General features: G+C 39.1%; 1 protein-coding gene across 3 annotated transcripts in view; it reads right to left on the reverse strand.

Moving 5' to 3' along the window:
- Positions 1–13,200, reverse strand: part of ZNF827 (zinc finger protein 827) — a 160,625-nt gene that overhangs the window by 55,141 nt on the left and 92,284 nt on the right. The gene's annotated exons all lie outside the window — the stretch shown is intronic.

Consider the following 13,200-nt stretch of genomic DNA (forward strand, 5'->3'; position numbering starts at 1 on the left):
TCACATGTGAGAATCCTAGAGTACACACACCAGAGTCCAACCTAGAAAACAGAAAGCTCTACCTATTTACAACTGAGAAAATGCACACGCAGGAACTGGGTACCCAAGTGGTGGAAAGTCCACAGGGCAGTAACACAGCTCAGAGACAGGAAGAGCAGGAGGCCACCACCACCCTGGCGCTTGGAGGGACAGAAGGGGGAGGTAAATGCTGTCCAGTGTCTAGGGCCAGCTGGTAGGAGCTGGAGCCCTAGAGATGCAGCTGTGGCGGAGACAGGAGAGAGTAGGGAAATACCCAGGCTCTTCCACAGGCCCCACCCCACCTCCCACCAGGGCCTCTGATTGGCTGAGCCTTCCCAGAAGGTGGGGAAACACAGTCTGGAGGGATCACTGCCTCGCCCCGCCTTGCCCCCAGCAAAACAGAGCATCAGGGGAAGGAACAGCAGATCTGAGGGCACACGGCCTAGGACTCTCACAACACAAAGCTATGGTTACTATTATTAAATATTAAAAGGGAATATTAAGATGAAAATGGAAGAGATATATATTAGAGACAGGATTACATATACAGCCTATTAGAGATAAGGTCTCACTCTGTCACTCAGGTTGGAGTGCAGTGGCCCCATTACAGCTCACTGTAGCCTCCAACTCCTGACCTTAAGCCATCTTCCTGTCTCAGCCTCCCGAGTAGCTGGGATTACAGGCGTGAGTTACCACATCTGGGTCCATGTATACTTTTAGGTCAGGTGCGTTGGGTCACACCTGTAATTCCAGCACTTCAGGAGGCCAAGGCAGAGGATCACTTGAGACCAGGAGTTCAACACCAGCTTGGGCAATATAGCGAGACCCTGTTTCTACACACACACACACACACACACACACACACACATAATTTTTTTTTTTTTTAATTAACTGGGTGTGGTGACGCGTGCCCGTAGTCCCAGTTACTTGGGAGGCTAAGGTGGGAAGACTGCTTGAGCACAGGAGTTTGAGGGTGCAGTGAGCTACAATTGCACTACCACACTCCAGCCTGACACAGTGAGACTCTGCCTCTTAAAACAAAACAACATATATATATATGTACATATATAAATACACATATATATGTGTATATATATGGTTTTACGTGACTGTTAAGCTATAATATATTTAATGCAAATTTGTATGGCATGGTTTTTATCTAGATCTTAAAGACAAGAAATTTAAACAGGCTTAAAAAATGAACTGGCTCTAGGCTAGTAGGAGATGAGAAGGGGAGAGAAGGGAAGGGGCAAATACATTGTCATTTTATAACAAACATCTCCTAACCTGCAAGTGACAGAAACTGTTTAAAGGATAAGGCAGTGCAGCACAGTGGCAAGTGCACACACTCAAGACTAAGCAGCTCCACCACTAACAGCTGTGTGATCTTCCACATTATTATTAAACTTTTACAAGCCTTCATTTCTTGTCCATAAAATGGCATGATAACAGTGTCCACACCTCACAGAGGAGCTGTGAGGATTAAATAAGAGAGTTGCTGGAATGTGCTTTGCATAGTGCCTGGTAAACAGTAACTTATCAATATGAGCTATTTTTTTAATTTGTATCTCTGTTTAGCCCAAAAGGAAGCATAAGTTAATCAACTTTTCCACAGAAGTTAGCAAAAAGTATACAGTTTCCTTTGCACAAACGCCTTTACAAAATGAATAAAGAAAAGGCCACTTCGATTTTGAAGAGTTAGCTGCAGGGGCGTGGGGTGGAGAATTAGGCTAATTTTCAACCCTTTCATAAAGAAAACTGCTAAGGGTCAAAGAACTTTGAAGGAGGTAGAGGCACTGGAGGGTTGCTGGTGAAGCCAGGGTGTAAGACTTCTCGATTCCCACATTAGCTCTGAAGATTATACACATGGTGACAGTGACATCCTCGTGCCTGAGTGGACAGTTCACATGGGAAACACCATAAGTTAGAAGGCTTGTGGGCACAGGGTAAAAGTCAGCCAATCGGCCTTCATGTAACCGTGATTCTGTCTATAGAAATTACCTTGAAATCTGAGCGTTCAGGGGAGCTCATGGAAATGTTTGGACTGAAATGCAGAGACCTACTTTTGGGGACAGCAAGAATCCCAAGAGGGTCCCCCCTAAGGGGTGTCTAGAAATATCACTGCCATATAGAAACATGTGTACTGCCTTTATTCCCTCAGTTTTACAGTAACTAGTGAGTGCCCATGACATGCCGGGCACTGGGAACATAACAATCAGCAACACTGGCTGTGGTAAGAGGGAATTGCAAGGGGGCTAAGGATTGTGGAGGAGAGGCATGCAGTGTTACCATGGGGCATGGCCTGGCCAGGGAACCCAGGAAGAGCTTTCCTGCAGAAGTCACCACTGAGTTGAATGGAGAAGAGGACCATCAGGCTCCAAGGAGCTGAGGGACATACCCCTAGGACAGTAAGAGAGCACAGCCAGTCTGGAAGAAGGCCCATTATGGAGGGAGATGAGGTTGGATTCCAGAGGGCAGGGATCATGGCTTTGTCCCAACAATAGTAGAAGCTCTGCAGTATCTTAAGTAAGGGGATAACAGAATGGAGCTTCAGGAGGCTCTGTCTGGTTTCAATGGACAGTGAGGCCTGGGGGGCTTGCAAAAGACAAGGGACACAGCAGAGCAGCAGCCCATGTGGGACATGGGGCCAATGCTGCAAGCCAGCAGTGACACATGCAGATTGAAGAAGAATTTAAAAGAAGAGGGCAAGTAAAATCCATTTAAAAACATTTAAAAACAATCTTCACCTAGGTTTCTAGGTGAAGCAGGCAGAGGTTGCCTTGCTGTAAGCTGGAAATAGCCTCCTGGATTTTGCTAAGTAGTGGTAACGGGCTGGCCCTGTGTCTTCCCAGGCTCTCTTCAACAGGGCAGAGTCCCACTGATGTCAGGAGTGGGGCCCTATTATCACTGAGCTGCTCAGAAGAAAACTGAATTGAAAGAGAGACAATCACTGAGGGAAATACCAATGCAGACAATTTTCTACCCTGGCGCCAGCTTTATCCTGCATAGAAAAGGAAAGATTTCTTCTGAGAGAGTAGAGAATTAGAAGGGAGTCATGCTGAATGTAACAAATGCACAGAAGGGCTGGCAATGTTTTTATGGGGGCGAAGAATCAATGGAGAAACTTTCAGAAGTCAAAGCGGCTTCAAGCCTGGTGTAACATCTTATCTATAAAGAGAAGGTTATCAAGGTAGCACCAGTCTCAGGCCAAGCACACAGCCGCATAGCTCTGCATTTGGATCCATTCACGCCAGGATGTGGGGAGCACGAGGGCTTAGCAGAGTTTGTGATCAGAAGGATCTGAGTCTGATTCCACATTGGTCACTTAACAGTTAAGTGACCTTTGTCAACTCAATAACCTCTTTAAGCTTCAGTTTCATCATTATAAAAGAGATTTAAAAATACCACCTTTATAGGGGGTGCTATAAGGGTTAAAATGAGAGTTCACGATAAAGTTCTTAGTACACAGTACATGCTAATAAAAAATAGCAAGTAACACTAAGTATGTGGCACTGTTTTAAAGTGCTTTGTGTGTATTAACTTCACTCAGTCCTTGAAGAACCCTCTGGGGGTAGCTACCATTATTACAGTAGTCCCCCCTCATCTGCAGCTTCACCTTCCACAGTTTCAGTTACTCAAAGTACAGTTTAACACGATATTTTGAGAGAAAGACCACATTCACATAACTTTTATTACAGTATATTATAATTGTTCTATTTTATTATTAGTTATTGTTGTTAATTCCTTACTGTGCCTAATTTATAAATCAAACTTTACCAAAGGTATCTATGCAAAGGAAAAAACAGTATATATAAGGTTAGGGACTAGTCGTATTTTCAGGAGCATTTTGGAACATATCACCTGGGGATAAGGAGGGGACTACTGTGTTATTCTTATTTTACAGATGAAGAGACTTAGATACAGGGAGGTTAAGTAATTATTGCGCATGCCCACGAGCTCAGCCAGGATTTGAATCCAGGTAGGCTGGCTTCACTGTCTGCAGTCTTACCTGCTCAGCTACACTGCCTTTCATGTGGTCTCTTAACACCCAGTGAATTCATGGACAACAGAGACCCATAAATCCTGGAACAGATAGAGCAAAAGGAAGAGATAGCAGAAGGCGCAGTGGCGGGGAGGGCTAGGGTGGGGAACAGCTTTTCACTATGAAGAATCCTAGGTAGCTGAGGAAAAAGTTTTTCAATCGAGAAACAGAGCAAGTGAAAACAATTTTAGTCTTTATTTTTCTCTAGAAGTTAAGAAATGCCCAATTTGCTAAAACTTCTAGTACCCATGGGTTCAGTCAATTTACAATTCTAAACATTCTCCATTGCCTGTATCCATAGCTTTGGAGGGCAAGCTCGTCTCCATTATTGAGCCTAAATGAAGAGTGAAGGGTGACCAAGTCATTACTTCATTAGAAGTAATGACAACTATTTCAGCAGACATACGAAGCTCATGGTGACGCTATGGCTACATACACATCTGTATATTGATCTTTCTGCTGCTCAGATTAGCATCATGTTTCAGGAAGGAAGGAAAACCAAGCTTGGAGCATTCCCTACAGAGCCTGTGCTTGCTTGATAGGATTAGCTCTCCAATGACATGGGTCACCCTGAATTCTCTGCCCATGTTCTAAAGGACAGAGGATGCTATACTTTTAACTTCGAGCTGAGCAAGGTCATTTTTGGAACATTGAGATAGTATTCCACAAGCTCTTTTCCCCCTCCCTGGCCTCACAGTGACTGTACAATGCAGTGTCCTCTCCATTCCAAGCCGATACCTGGCTCTGTGGTGGACAAGGCACCTTGGCAAGTGGTGGTGAGGCTAGAACATTGTTCGTGCTGCTCAGGGACTGTCCCTGATGGGAGTGGGTGGTGCAGAGGGAAGTTCCAGGAGGTACCTGACACATCTTCCCAGGGAGGAAAACAATCCATGAAATAAATCAGACTTTACAATGTATGCTGAAGCACATTTGTACCCTCCTTCAACGGGTAACTTAAGTTGGTTACCAATTATTCCAGAAAAGAAGACAGTTTGTGAATGCCATATGGCTCTTGTTTCTGACTCTCCAGCTGCCTAAATTTTGATCATTTTATTATGAAAAAGACCCTCCATCAGAAAGTAAGCCAAAAAAAATGGGAAAAGGCAAAATTGTTAAAAAAAAAAAAGATTTATTTCTGGTTAATATTTTTGGTAAAAAACTGATAGAGGACGAGGTTGAAACTAACGACTAATGGGAAAGGGATCATCATTTATTTTCTCAACAAAATCACCATCTACTATTATTACAAGATATTCCCTTTGGCCCTAGACAAGGACAGGCTACCCGGAAGACTTGGCTAATTCATACAAATGTTCAATAAATATTCAGCAGCAGCATTTGGAAGTTGATGATACGTACTTCAAATGGTCCAAGTCCTCTATTACTTTTTACGGGTTTTGTTACTTAGAAAAGACAATTCTATAAAACTTTTATCTATTTGAGTTTCTTTTCTGGAAAAAAGTGAAATAGATGTTAAAACTGTATTTTTATTTTTCTCCTGTAGAAAATCTACAGGCTAAGATATGAAGGGGCAGTGCTGTCACTGTGACTGGACAATTCCAAGCCTTAGACGGCGTGGGCTATGGGGTCAACAGCCAGGGCTGCAAAAAGAAAAGATTTACAATAAATAATAAAACAGTCCATAAAAGATTATGGCTCTAAATAGTGATACATTTTGCTAAGTGCCGATTGTGGCGCAAATATTTCCACCTTTAACATCTGAGGGCCAACAGGGAGCTCTGCTTCATGCACAATAGAAGGCCATCTACTTGAATACCATTCCTCCTTGTGTGCCACCATCAAAACCGAAGTGCTATGGGAATTCTCACTTTGACAGCAGTAAAAAAACAAAAACAAAAAGGAAAAGAAGGTGGATACAGGATGTAAGATAAAGTTAAGAAAATACCTTTGTTTAATAATGACACAATAATTTTAAAGGAGCAACAAAGAAAAAAATTTTTTTCCTTCTAAAAGACAATCATAACTTTCAAGACAAAACTTGGGAATGGCAAATAGAAAAGAAAAAGATTAAACAAAGAAGGAAAAGACTCTGCTCTATAATGAGTTTTTAACACAGAACTCATAAGGACATAGAGGTAGCTGAGGGTGGAATGAAATTCTATTAAAATGTTAAGTGTTTCTGGCAAATCATCCTGAAGTGATATTCTGATTTCTATCTGCACAAATTTCTTTAGTGAATAATTTTTAAAAAGATGTATTTTGAAGTAAAAGTACTTGATTGTTTATTTAGCTATGTGTCAAGCAATCTAACAGGGCTTCCAGATTTTTTCCAAAAGCTAGATAAGGCATGTCCAAAAGAATTTAGATTTTTATTTTCTTTTGTTTTACTGTAAGGAATTTTAAGACTTAGATAGATCTGAGAAGCTATGTATTGCAAAAGGAGAGCTGGAAGCCCCAGTCTGGGGTGGAAAGTTCTTTGGGAGTGAATGTGTCCTCTCTGTAGCCCCTACCTCTCCAAGCAGACCATGGCCCCTGGGCCACCTCCCCAGACGGCTTTCTATCCCGCCTGTTAACAGGGCCTCCCTCCTCTCTGCTCAGCACCAGTTATCCAGTCACTGCAATACTGGTTTTCAGTATTGCTATATCACGTTATTTTTTAAGAACTTAAATACCATATATTTGCCTAAAACCACTGAATTGGTATTTTAAAAACTCTGACCTCTGAACCACTTAGACCTTGAGACACACTCCAGTAGTTATACATGGCATTAACATTTTGAAGTGAACAGGAAGCAGGAGTTGAGAAAACAATCTTCCATGCCTCCAAAAGCCACAAGAAGAGACAGGCATGAAAGACCACAGTTATTCCAAGAATATTTCTTACTTTAGTTCAAAGACTTTCTCAATATGTCGACCATGCATGTGACAGAATCAAAATACAAATAGGTAACTTCTGTATGGAATTTCCATGTCTATATAATGAAATTAAAGGAAACGAGAACAAACCGGAAATGTTTTCTTTGAACAAAAACTGGCTTGCTAACAACAATAACAGATTATAGTCCTTGCCAAAGAAAAAAAAAGTTGTTTTTTTTTTAAAGTTTCTGAAATGTATCAAATAAAAAAGATGGGATTATTTGAAGATAAGGAATAAGGGAAATATTTGGATTTGTTATAACTATCTTCTCAACATTTATTTCCTCAAGGCTTTAAGGTCAGAAGAAACTTTTTGAGAAGTTGGAATAGACTACATGAAAACACGCTCACAGCTCAAAAACAAAAGCATTGTCACACTTTATTTTTGGCTATTCCATTTTTAAAAAAGATTAACATTATTTCATTTTCAACTTAATTTTCATGATTAATGCAATTTCTTCATTTTGAGGTAGTGCTTATTTTGTTTTTCTCAAATATTACTTTCCTTGACTTAGTTGCTAAATATTTATAATAGAGAAATAGATGTTTAATATTACTTTTTTATATATTTATACATGTTTTATAACATATTTGTAAGTGATTATATTTGGAATATATTAAATGCTTAGTTCTACATATTTCTGTAAAAGAATTTTGAATACTTTAAAAAATAAAATGCCAAAATTTAATACAGGTGTATCAATATCATGTGAACTAAAGAAAACCCTGATATGGTCATTTTGTTATGGAACAGCAATCACTCTCTTGTGACCTAGGACCATGTGTGGTCTTCCTAACTTCCAGCGTGGGCCCTCAATGTCATTTGGAGGAGAGACTGTATAGCTGCTGCTTCTCAAATGTGCCCAGTTATTAACATGTTAGTATAAAAATCAGTGTCAGTTTTCTTACTAATATTCTTATAGTCAATTAAAAAGGTAATCTAAAATGAAAGAAAATACAGTTTTAATAGTATTCATGAACACTGTCCTTCTCTTTTCAATACCACAGAAATGAGGATCCCTGTTCCTGAATGATTTTATTTACTTATTTATTTGTTGTAATAAAAAGAACCCTGGGCGGCAGATCAGGGGATGTGGGGGCGGAGAAGAGAGCTCAAGATTAAAATGACTGTGAGTCTCTGCCCTGATCATCTGAAACAGAAAATTCCTTGTTCAAACTTAGAAAGGACATAACAGAGACCTCCTATGACCCCAGCAGGCTAGGCCTGGAAACCCAGTCATCGATCATGTTGGGCTCACACATTTTCAAAGAAAAAGGGACTGCAGTGAATAAAACTTGAATTCATCTCTATACATTGGCAGGCTTCTGTTGGGACATTTATCTCAAAATTAAGGCTGGCGTTGCAGATTCAGTGGGTTTCTAAATGGGGCTTGTGGGCAGAGGGGAACCAAGGTCATTCTATCATTCTACTACCCAAACAGGCATCAGATTTTCTTCTTTAACTTTTGGAGGTGTCAAGGAAGCTAAGATGTGTTTCCTCTTCTCCTATTCCATTCATATGGCTGTTCACTGGGCTGGTGCCCATCAAATAAAAACTAAAGGTATTGTCAACTATGCAAGATGTGAAATGGTATTGTTAAAAATATCCTTACTTTTAGAGATATATACCAAAGAATCTGGGAGTGAATATATGGTATCTGGGATGTGATTTAAAATATAGGGGAGAAAAAGGATTGGTGAAGCAAGTGTGGCGAAATGTTGATACTTGTTTAATCTGGGTGATAGGGATATAGTGATTTATTGTTTTATTCTACTTTGGTTTGACATTTTTTATAATAATAAAAGATCAACAGCAACAAACAAAAAAATTCAACACCGACAAACCACCAAACAGAATAATAAATGACTGTAAAAGAAAATACACAAAAGAACAAATACAAACACGTCCCCATGAACAAAATGCTTAATATCACTATGAATCAATAAGTGAAAAAGTGTTAACTATATAATTTTTAACTCCCTAGTTGGTAAAAAAAAATTTTTTTTTGATGATAAAGCACAGAGTTGGTCAGGCCTGTGAAATATTCTCTCTGTCTCTGTCTCTCTCTCTCTCTGTCTCTCTCATGAGTTCCTGGTAGAATTGTAGATTCAACATTGTTGGAAGTCAATGTGACAATTCACAGCAAAAGCCTGAAAAATGTAAATGCTGTTTTGAGTCTTTTATCCTAAAAGTGTTTATATTATCAACAATTTTGGGGGGGAACTTTTGATATCCAATAACAGGGGACTGATTAAATAAATTATGACACATACAAATATTGAATACTATGTGAACATTAAAATAATAATATTGGGTTATGATTACTGACGTGGAAAGATGTTCTTAATATATTTCTAGGTGAAAAGAAATTATAAAACTGTATACATAGTAGGATCCAGTTTTTATGAGAAAGTATACATATATAAATAGGAAAAAAAAATCAGCAAGGATACACAACACTGACTTAGCAGTGGCTCTTTCTAGGTGGTAGGATTAAAAGTGATTTTTTTTCTTCTTTTTATGCTCCTATATTCTCTAGAAATAAGTTACTTTCAAAACTTAAAAAAAAAACTATTAATTTTTACTGTTTAGGATTCTTTACTTTTGAAAAGACTCTTAGTCTTGTCAAGAGTAAGCTGTGAAGGGCAGTTGTAAAAGACACAGGCAGAAATAACTGTATCTAAATTATAAGCCTCAGTATATCAGTATGCTTCCGTTTCAGAAGTCCAAAAGCTATGGAAGGAAGAGGCTGTAAAAATACTGAGAAGAAAAATGCAGCATCTTAGGAAAATATATATTGGTAATGTTTTATATTTTCTTCTCTGAAAAGTATAAATGCCTCCTATTTGAAGCTGTCTTAAAGGCGGGCCAATACTTACAACCTAACACCGGGTTTTCAAGGAACAAGTTCCCGTTGCTGGGGCTCTAGCATTCAAACACTGTGGAGCCAGGAAACTTCTCAGGACAGGAGCACAATGCCAGGCCTTGTCGAGGGCCGCTGCAGTGGAGAGGCCAGACCGACCGGGAGAGCCAGAGCCAAGTGCAGACCAAGGAAGCGAATGCTGCACACCTGGATACTCAAAATGTCAGCTTGTGGAGGGACCTGGATCTCCCGCAGGAATCTGACTTTATACATAAAAAAGGACAATGAGCTTTCTGCTGAGGTGAACGTAGCGCAGATGAACTCAGTCTTCTTAGCTGTGATGCAAGACTCTTTGACATGTGGAAGGTGTAGATAATGATAGTGAAATATGGATAGTTTCCTGGCTTGCCACATCACACAAGGAGGGCTGCTTTGTCCCTAAACAGAGGTCTATCCTTGAATATTTGATATATTTCTAGTAACAACCATGAAGACACTCCTGAGAGAAAATCCCAGATATGAAGTACAGGACTTAAGCCAATACCTAAGCCACATATACCTTTTGGTTATATTATATCACCTCTGCATAACCTGTCAAAGGTAGTTAGAGGAGAACATAGGTGCTAGACGCCTGCTAACAGAGACTTAATCAATTTACACTTCATACCTGGCTATTATAAGTTATACAAACAAGACAGAATACTATTGCAAGCCAATAGAAATAAAGATGGAACTGTCCATGGGAAATGAAGAGAAAGGCACAGTCCTCTTCAGATCCTTAAAAGGAGACTTAAACTTGCCTTTGAAGAGTAAAACAACCCTAAACAATCTGGAAACATATTGTTTCAACATAACAATTCAGTATAGATGTCACAAATGGGAGGAAAAATGGTAGAGGGTAATACCTATACGACAGTGGAGTAAAAGAATAGATAAAAGTACTGAGAAAAGCCTGGTGAAATAAGAAGGGGAAAAAAACAACAAATGGCAAATGGCAACAATACACAAAGTAGTTTCAGGTTATTACATATATATGAAAGTAATCTAGTTTTCAAGAATGAGTTTTAATTTCTTCAGAAAACAAAAACTCAAAGAGAAGTTGAAAAGAATATATTTCCAATGAAAAGATTCTCAAGTCAACATTGTGCGAGGGCAGCTACAGAGAGTGGTGCAGGCTGTGCGCTGCACAAAAGCCACATCTAAATGGGCATGATCATGAAAGATTTAAACATTTATTGTGACAGTATTCCAGTAGATGGCAGTATATTGAGGAAGGGTGTCTTTTTAAAATTTATAATGGCACCATGTGGCCCTAAAACAGCCTTGACTTCACCCAAAAAGAACTGAATGACCTAACTGAAGGGACTCCATGAAATTAGTAGCAATTTCCATTCTTTAGAAATAGAACTCTCAGTGCATTTAAATTTAAAGACACCAAATATAAAGGGTAAAGAGACTATATGAAGAGCTACTCAAAAATCACCAATTTCATTTGCTTTGTTTCCTGTTTCTTAATTGCTTCTGTCTAATTTAGTGTTCTTTAAAAGTAATCTTTTACTTTTTAAGGTAATAGAGCATTATTCTCTTATGCCTTCCAAAGAAATGAAAATGGAAAATTACATGAATTGAGGCAGCACATCATGCTTTTACAAATTTCAGCAATTTCTATTACTGAATCATAAATATTTAAGGACACATATCCAAACCATCGCACAGGAAAACTCTACATTCGACAATTCCAAGTGAATATGTCTTTTAGTAAACACTATGTGCCATTATCTAAATCACAGAAAAATAGCCCACATTTCAAATTCTGAAAATTGAGCAAATTAAATGTTGGTCTGCACAGCATGATATGAGTCTTTCTCTGATTTTCTCACTTCTGCTTTTGTTTAGTAATGGAGAAAAGAACAATTCAGGCAAACACTTCCTTGCTTTTGGAATAAGGTAAGCCAGGTGTGAGAAGTTTTTCTTATAGGCCTGCAATCTTATATCCCTATGGACACTGAATTATTAATGGGGAAAAGAGAGAACAAATAATCAAGAGAGGGTTCTTGGCAGCCACTGTTTGAAGTTCATGGTGTTACACAACATTGAGCATGTCCAATTGACCTGCCAGGAACTATCTGATTCTTACTCTAGGGTTCCATTTTCTTATTTCGATCTTATCCACCATCTGGCTGGGTGATGGTCCATGTCAAAAGATGTAGATCTTCTTTTTATTCCATTAAACTTTGAGATCTGGTTATAATATCATGCCTCATGTATTTTCATCTACCAAATGATCCTAATAGCTGGTTATCTGCTCCCTGCAGAACCTAGGCTTGTGCTGGGAAAGGAAATAAAAAAATTAGGATTTTACTGGTCTCATAAATGTTTGGTCCTTCTCTTCTCATGGGTCTGGCTGGGACTCTCTCCTCATCTCATTTGTCAGATAGAATAGCATTAAGAACACTCAGTCCACACACTATCTCAAAGGAGACTCATAACCACACTTGGATTGAATTTTCTAGACTCTACGGTTAAACAGCCGAAAGGACTGCTGTTTTAGCATTTACAGTGAAGTTCCAACTAAAAGACTGATTCGATGGAAGTGCCCCTATGAGGGCACAAACAAGGGTGGAGGGACAAGGTCAAGGCATTGGTGAGCAGGACCACATGGTTCAATTCTTTCAGCAGCTAAGTAGATTGATTTTTCTGCCTGGTTACATGGTATGCTTTGGTGGATTGTTTTTCTCCTTTACTTTTGGGAAGATGATCCTAATTTAAGCAGCTGAGTCTAAGTTCTTAGGATGAAAAGAAAGGCATTCTCAAACTAGTTCTTAAAATGACATCTGGGATTTACTTCAAAATAATCCAGGGGGAAAGGGAAATGGAGGAGGGGGATAGATAAAACATCGTAGGTCACGAATTGGTAATTTTAAACTCAGTGATAGGTACATGCTCTCTACTTGTGTATGTTAGAAATTTTCCATGATAAGAGGGTTTTTTTTTTTTTTTAAATGAGGTAGAAACCAATGGCCCAGAAACTTGGTAGTTATTAGTTTCAACCTTTAGCTTCACCTAAACCTCTCTGAAAAAACTGCTAACAAAGAATGCTGTCTCACATCATTTTTTCTCTCCATATCTGCCCATCTTATACAGAGGTAAAAACAAAGAGCAGAGAACAGAAACTTTTCAAAAGAAGACAGAATAATGGCCAGCAAACATATAAAAAAATGCTCAACATCTCTAATCATTAGAGAAATGCAAATCAAAACCACCATGAGGTATCACCTAACCCCGGTGAGACTGGCCTCTATCAAAAAATCCTAAAACAACAAATGCTGGCGAGGATGTGGAGAGACAGGAACACTCTTACACTGCTGGTGGAACTGCAAATTAGTGAAACCTTTGTGG

This window comes from Propithecus coquereli, unplaced genomic scaffold, assembly GCF_000956105.1.
Source record: "Propithecus coquereli isolate 6110/MARCELLA unplaced genomic scaffold, Pcoq_1.0 Scaffold65, whole genome shotgun sequence".
Lineage (NCBI taxonomy): Eukaryota > Metazoa > Chordata > Mammalia > Primates > Indriidae > Propithecus > Propithecus coquereli.